The sequence below is a fragment of the Prionailurus bengalensis genome, chromosome B2, assembly GCF_016509475.1.
Source record: "Prionailurus bengalensis isolate Pbe53 chromosome B2, Fcat_Pben_1.1_paternal_pri, whole genome shotgun sequence".
In the NCBI taxonomy this organism is placed as follows: domain Eukaryota; kingdom Metazoa; phylum Chordata; class Mammalia; order Carnivora; family Felidae; genus Prionailurus; species Prionailurus bengalensis.
In genome coordinates, this window is record NC_057349.1 from 84,261,228 (window position 1) to 84,269,564 (window position 8,337).

The 8,337-nt window shown below is 34.0% G+C and overlaps 1 pseudogene; it reads right to left on the minus strand.

Moving 5' to 3' along the window:
• Positions 1–6,302: 6,302 nt before the first annotated feature.
• On the minus strand, positions 6,303–7,254 carry LOC122488989 (annotated as a pseudogene).
• Between the last annotated feature and the right edge of the window lie 1,083 nt (positions 7,255–8,337).

Consider the following 8,337-nt stretch of genomic DNA (forward strand, 5'->3'; position numbering starts at 1 on the left):
ACCACTATCAATGTTAACTTTGATCTTCTGGTTTAGGTAGTGTTTGCCAAGTATCTCTACTGTAAATTTACTCATTCCCCTCCCACTCCACCCCCACTTCCTATACTTTAATCTAGGAACTCACTAAGCACAGTCCATACTTAAGCGATAGTCAGTTAAACTCCACCTCTTTGAGGGCAGAGTATCTAGAGAATTATTTAAAATTCTTCTTTATGAAAGAGTTTGCAATAGGTTTTAAAATGGTATTCCTATATCTACTTATCTCCATGTCCTTTGTGCATCTTCCATCCATACTACAGACACAGTGATCATTTTAAAGTAGACATCTGTCCTCTGTTTAAAACCTTCCAATAGCTACCGATTAATACAAATATAAAAGGCTAGGTCTGAAACTCAAGATTTAAAGCACTGCATACCCTCCAACCTATAAACCAGTGAGTCTCAACTTTAGCTCACTTGGGAATCACCAAGTTGCTTTGGAACATGCAGATGCCTGGTCCCCATTTATTAGTGAAACATGCCTTTGAAATGTTTTAGTAATTATTACCTTTTTATTATTATAAAATATGTATTCTCACACAATTATTTTATAAAAGCCATCATCCCAATAATTATATTTACTTATTATATTCTTCATAAATTTTCTAGGTTTTTTTCTTTCAGTTGATTATTTGGAGTCAGTGATTGCCTTTTGATATTTCAAGTACTTGGGTACATGTTATAAGCATTTCAATTCCCTCTCATTTCTACATTTTTAGTAAAGTGTTTCCATGGTGCTGAAAAAGTGTAATTACTTTATAATCAAGAAATGTATTTTAATGCTATTACAGACCTCTAGAGCAATGAAAACTTCTAATCTAAGATATTCCCTAGATAAACTATGTTATGAAGTATCATCTGCACATAAGTTATTAATTTTCTCTTCATAATCTCTGACCTCATTTACCTATACTAATTATATTTATCATTTATTTAAATAATTATTGTAGAATATTCTCAAATTAGTTTATTTAAACATAAAATATAGATTACTTACAATGTACTTATATATAAAGAAACAATGAAATTATAAGACTTTTACTTAATATTAGAAAAAAGAATATATAACCATACTACCATTTGATTTTAAAATATTTTATTTCTACATTAATACTTTAAAATTCAAATCTGAAAAACTCAAAGCATTCACAAATCAATGTTTCACAACCCCAAATCCTTTATGTTATAGTATAAGAAAGGACAGTATTTTCTTGAGCCAAACATAACTATTTCAAATTGAAAGTATATCAGGAATGAGATGCTGTTATTTTGGATATGATTTTATAATTCCTTTTTTTAAATTTCTCTCTCCAGAAATAGCTTCATTATATATCTGTTTATTGAAATAAGATGTTTGGGGTGCCTGGGTCGCACAATTGGTTGAGTGCCCGACTCTTGATTTTGGCTCAAGTCATAATCTCGTGGTTCATGAGATTAAGTCCAGCATGGAAGCTGGGCGTAGAGCCTGCTTAAGATTCTTCCTCTCCCTCTCTCTCTCTGCCCCTCTCCCGTGCCCATGTACTCTTTATCCCTCTCAAAAATAAATAAAGTTTTTTAAAAAAGAAATAAGGTGTCTATTGCCAAAATAAGAAAATTAGAAAGGGTAAGAAAAATAATTTTTCTTTAAAGCCATATAATCCACATTTTCTATCAGGTAAAACTGTCCTCGTAGAAAGCAACATTATACACACACCACACACATGTATACGTACACATATGTTTATATATACACATATGTGTATAATGTATGTATATATACATGTATGCATACATATATAGAAATACAGTGTGTGTGTGTATGTGTGTATATATATATATATAAAATATGTATATATATATATATGTTAATAATGAAGGAAGATTCCAGAAGCCAAACATTAGACGAAAGCACAATAATTGATCCCAAAGTGCAGGGAATAGTTATAGCTTCTATACGTCATGTTCAGTCAGACATAGGTGCTGACCTCGTGAGTACTCCACAGAAGCATGATGATCAGATGGTTGTGCTCTAGGTATCTCCTCACCCCAGGAAGGTTCAGACAGTCAGAGATCTGAGGCGATTAGGTGAAACCAGCAGGTCTGTGACAGGGTCATAGATTGACTATATGAAATATAGGATAAATTTCTACTTTATAGTCCCAAAAAAGGCAGAACTTCAAAAACAGCTTCAAAATATACAAAGCAAATATTGGCAGACTATGAAGAAAATTTATGTATCTATCATCATAGGCTGAGAATTTAGCAATCTTCTATCAGGAAGATAGGTCAGGTAGAGAAAAATTTCAGGAAAGATATGTAAGATTTGAACAACACACACACACACACACACACACACACACACACACACTTGATCTGCTGGATATATACCTCCATAGAAAACAGACATCACATCATAAGACCTTCACCTTGTTCCTACTATATAGCCACACATTGACCTCCACTGACAGATTCTAGATTCCTACTTTTATATCAGAGGTCTTTCTGTTGTGTCTAAAATCAATTGTCCAACTATATCCTTTCCTCCATCCCCTTCCCTTCCCTTTCTCAATAATGTAAAAGAATCTTTTAAAAGACAAATTTAAACTTTTTTTTAGAGAGAGACTAGAAAAAGTACATACATTTTATGTCATATTATGTTTTTATATCTACTGCTCATATTTCTTTCAGATCTTTTCTGAAACAATACTTATCATGCTGGAACTAAATGTACCACCTCAAAGAGTGAATATACATGATTGAGCAAACTCTTCTGAGATCGCTTTCTAGTATATTGCACACTAGCAAAAAGTTATCTAAAAAGAATACCTCACATGCTTTCAAAAAGAACTACAGAAAAATAAACAGATATAGACAAGTTAGTTCTAATTCACTGCATTTTCATTTTAATACAATTATAATTAGAAAAGATAAGTAAATATGCCATAGTTTTCTCATCTTCAGATGACTATTCTGTTTTCTCTCTCTTAAGATGGAAAATTTTCTATTATTGTAACTATTCAAATGAGGTAATAGACAAAGCAAAAGACATTTCTATTTGGCTTAAAGCCATAGATGAGTTAATTAATCCAACCTTTATTAAATACTTACTGTGTGTCAGGCATTGTGATAAGTATTGGGAATACAAATTTAAATGAGACACAGTATGGATCAGTTATGTATTGAGTTTGGAGATTTGATTCATAAAGTTTAAAAAGACACAAATATTAATTCTCTCATATGTAAGAAGTCCAGAGCAAGGCAGTGCAGTGCTGATACTGCTGCTATACAAAATTATCATGTTCCTTGATTCACCTTCTCTTCCCTGCCTCATGGGATCTTCATTCTCAAGGTTACCTCCTGGGTCGAGATGGCTGCTGGAGCTTCAGCTATTATGTACTTGGCCCAAGGGGCAGGAAGACAGAAGGAGAAAGAAAATATAAAAGTAATCTGTCCTTTTAACATAGTTTTCCAACAGTTGCACACTTTTCTCGGAACTTAGTCACATGGTATAGTAAAGCTTTAGAAGGTTCTGTACATTGTAGGCTTTCAGTGGGGCTCATTATCCCAATGAATAGCACCAGGATTTTATTAATTAGTAGAAAAGGAAAACTGTGTGTTTTGTTAGGCAATCATCTGTTTCCATCTCACAGTTTGTCCCTGCCTTCAAGGTATACAGGATATAGCAAAACAGAGTAATAGAGACATTAAAAACAAAAGAACAATGGCAACTTAAGAGCTATGAAAAAGGTCTTTTCTTTGATACTGTGGGTCATAAAAGGCATAGTAGTCAAGTCCATCTGGAAGGTCATGAACACAGTAATTGGCATATATGTGTTTGTTAATCATATTGGTTTTAAAGTGTTTCCAATATATTTCAAACATTTTCCAAAGGAGATAGAGAAAGTGGACTAAGAGTTAGGTGTCAAGAATTTTACTTGCACTTTTTCCTTTAATCCTCATGTAACCCTGGGAAATAATTATTATTTTTATTTCCCTGATAGAGACATGGCTTTTTGAAAAATTTACCCAGGACTATTAGCAATGAATGGAAGTAGTATTGAAATCTAGGTCTTTCTCCCACATTTAATTTTTCAATATACCATAAACTACCAAAACCATTCCAACCCAAGATGCAAAATTGGAAAACAAATCCCTTGGTCTTTTATTGAACTGTATGATTTAAAATTATTTTAAGGGATGCTCCTAATTGCATATTCTTCATCTTGCTAATATTCCAAGATTTTAGATTTCAAATATCTGTCTGCATGCAATCCCTTTCTGAACTCTCCATATTTTTCTGGCTTTCCAATAACTTTTAAACAAACTAGCCGTGTTTTGCTTGCTTTAGGAGTCCCACCTCCCCAGTGTAGAAGCCAGGAAAAGAACATTCTCACTTTCCTTTGCAGTGCAACATGGGATCATGATTTAAGATTCCAACAATTGTACTTGCCCAAGTGAAGCTTCATTTGGCAGTAGTCCACTTGGGTGTAAGTACACCCCGTGCAGAGTTCATTTAATTAACATTGGATTTCTAGCAATGCTAGTGGTTACAGTTCTAACTTCTGCTCCCACAACTGATAATCAGCGCTGGTGGAGTTTTGGTTGCAGTCAGGTGGAGTTCTTGGCAGCTGGTACAAGCTGCCCCAGGCCAGTTCAAGGAATGTTTTGGGGCCATTGGTCCTGGAACTTGAGCATTGAGCTACCTTTCTAGCAATTCTGTGAGCTTCCCAGTGTGCTTTTGATCAACTCTTTGGCCTTGTGGAACTAAAAATTGCTTCTGTTGCTTTCAACTAATAATTATGAATAATACAGTCCTTACACTAAATATAATTAGAGGAGAGCAAAATTGCTATGACGGAAAGGTAATGTTTCGGGAGAAAGAATGCTCAATTGGGAGTAGCATCAGGTCTCTCACTAGTTGGATGACTAGAAAAAAATACATTTCATTTCTCAGAAGTTTTTTTTTCACTAATATGTGAATAAATGTAGTGTTAAGATTCCATCTATGTAAAATGTTTTTCCCCCTCTCCTCATGAAAAGATGCAGTGAGATTGAGAAAGACCATAAAACCATTTAAGATCCAGAGCTCCATAACAGCGATGGTTAATTTTAGCTTCTCCACTCTCTGGCAATGTGACTTGGTGACAGCCACCTAAACTGTCTCAGTTTCCTCATCTGATATTGCATTAATTATCGTACCTGAACGATGAGACTGTTCTGAGGAATAAATGAGTTAATATGTTGAAAGGGTTTTGACAATGGTGGACACTTTATTTGAAAGCTTTATTATATGATTATGTGTTAGGTATGATTATTGCTGTCGTTACTGTGTTTTTGGCAATATTTGTAGCACTTTATTAAAATACAGATTCCAGAGCCTCGATCTAAACCAACTAATTCAGAATCCTCAAGGGTGATGCTTAACCATGTGTATTAGAATAATTACATTACAGTGAATGATTTTTGAGCACAACTAAGATTGAGAACCACTAAACCATAAATATTTGGAGTCGTTATTAATGCTACCAAATGGTAAATGCTTTGTATTTTCATGCCTCAGTAAAATCACACGAAAAAATTTTACGTTGAATAGGCAAAAAATTATGGTAAAGATATAGAAACAGCATGATATAATGGAAAGTGCCCTCGAGAAAGATCAAGAGACATGTCTTAGATTCTGGTTTTCAGAACAATTCATTCATTGACTTTGGTCCACTCACACAATCTCTTTGACCTTCAGTTTCCTAAGCCAAAACCAAGGTGGGTTGATTAGATGAACCAGCATGGTTTTACACTGAAAGCTATTGACTGGACAATTTTGGAGGAAATATACATGTATGTGTGTGTATATGTATGCACACTTATGCGTAAATATTGTATATAGGGTAGATAGGATTCAGGAATCAGAAAGACATTACTAAGCCATTTATTAGTATTTGACCTTACGTAAGCATCTTAATCAACCCAGTCTTTCCTTTATAAAATAGCACTATGTGAGATTTATATACAATATAAATATTTATACAATATATAAATATACATATAAATATATATGATATAGTTATAATAAAAATAATTAGGAAATAAATAAAAATTACTGTCCTTTGAATTCTACCTTTGCATAATTGTCTATATTAAACTGGACCCTATGCTATATTTAATAACGTTAGGTGGATATTTGGATTCAAATCCAAAAATCCTGCATGACAATAATAAAACCTCAGAAATCTTATGATAGGAATTATAAAGTGCATTTTAAAATATACTTAAAATCTCTTTTTTTCCACATAAAAGTTCTTAGTTTATTAATCCACTCATGAAAAATCTGCACAATCACCAGAGACAAAGTCACTGCAGAATCTTTACTCCGTTTTTTTTGCTGGCACCAACATTGGCTTGGGCAGTCCCCCTGACTTTCTTCATTCTGTTCTTGTATTCCTTTTGCTGTTTTCTTGAGGTCGTTTTCTTCTCATACAGACCATGTCATCTCATACAGACCTATGTTTGGGTTCATTTTTTCTTTTCATAATTCAAGGAATCGTAAATCATAGCAAAGCCCATTGTTTTGCCACCGCCAAAATAGGTTTTGAATCCATATACAAAGATGACATTCAGTGTGGTCTTGTACATTTTGGCTATTTCTTCCTGAATTTCTGTCTTAGGTACTGTTGCCTTTCTAAGGTGAAGAGCATCAAGGACCATTTGTTTCTGCTGAAGTAGTGAACTGGCATGAACGTCCTGGTCCAGGCGGTTACTCTGTTGTTCATGATCGCAGCCGAGCTTCAAGCAGCCAGAAAGGAAAGAACTACTATTCGCAGACCAATCATATATTTAAAGTCTTGACATAATGAAAGCTTTAACCAAAAATACATTGTACTTGATGATTTGCACATTTGCCCTTTCTGTTCTACACTGAATGTTACTTCATTCAGAGCTTTCATACTGTACCCGGGATCTTAGTTTATTTTATGCCACTTTGGAAGTGATTATTTTTTATAGAATTGGATGATGTGATGGCTAACCACAAGAAAACACTAAAAGGTCAAAGGCAGTAAAGTATGTTTTTTTCCAAACAGAAGTAAAAATGACTTTACGCTTCTGCAATGTTTCACTTTCATGCTTTTTATATTGGCTCGGTCAGGAAATACATCTCATTCACATTGATCATTATAGCACATGCCATCAGGATAGACGTAGCTGACTGTTCAAAAATAAATCAGCTAGACACCAATGACCATCAAGAAGTAATACTCTTTGAGTTCCCTACAGTCTGTAACCCATACATTTATGTCAACTTGCAGGAAAATATATTGGCAATAAGTCAACATTAATCTAACAGTATTTGAGAAAAGAACAGAAGTATGGATATCATATAAGAATTTCAGATGTTGATTTTTAAACTAGATCATTCTACTACCTAATAATTATAACTGTTTAAATACTGTCCTTCTTCTCAGTATGCAATTCTCATCTTTTCTCTTTATTTATGAATATCTTTTACCTATGGTATTTACTTTTAATGTTTTACAGAATATAATACTGAGCATTGTTATCAAAAGATATTTAATTGGGTTAGCCTGAGTCCTTACATTTTTTCAACTAGCTATTCTTGACTCTTGAGATTTTCTTATCATCTAAAAAATATTCTGAGCCCTGTTGTTCATTTGTTATTTAGGAATCAGATGATACTTGTTAAAATTATCTTTTCTCTCTCTCTCTCTTGACATCTATTCTTGAGATTATCTGCCTCTTGTAATTGTTAAGACACATTTCTAATACATCAAAAAAGTCTGCAATACTCAGGGATTATTTGTTTTTTTTTTTCACATGGTTTCAAATAACATGTGCAATCATTATTTGACAAAAGAACAAGTATTTGTCCATTATAGCCTCACAGAATGAATTAGAAAAAACGAGTCATCTCACGCCAGTCAGAGTGGGCAAAATGAACAAATCAGGAGACTATAGATGCTGGAGAGGATGTGGAGAAACGGGAACCCTCTTGCACTTTTGGTGGGAATGCAAACTGGTGCAGCCACTCTGGAAAACAGTGTGGAGGTTCCTCAAAAAATTAAAAATAGACCTACCCTATGACCCAGCAGTAGCACTGCTAGGAATTTACCCAAGGGATACAGGGGTACTGATGCATAGGGGCACTTGTACCCAATGTTTATAGCAGCACTCTCAACAATAGCTAAATTATGGAAAGAGCCCTAAATGTCCATCAACTGATGAATGGATAAAGAAATTGTGGTTTATATACACAATGGAATATTATGTGGCAGTGAGAAAGAATGAAATATGGCCTTTTGTAGCCAC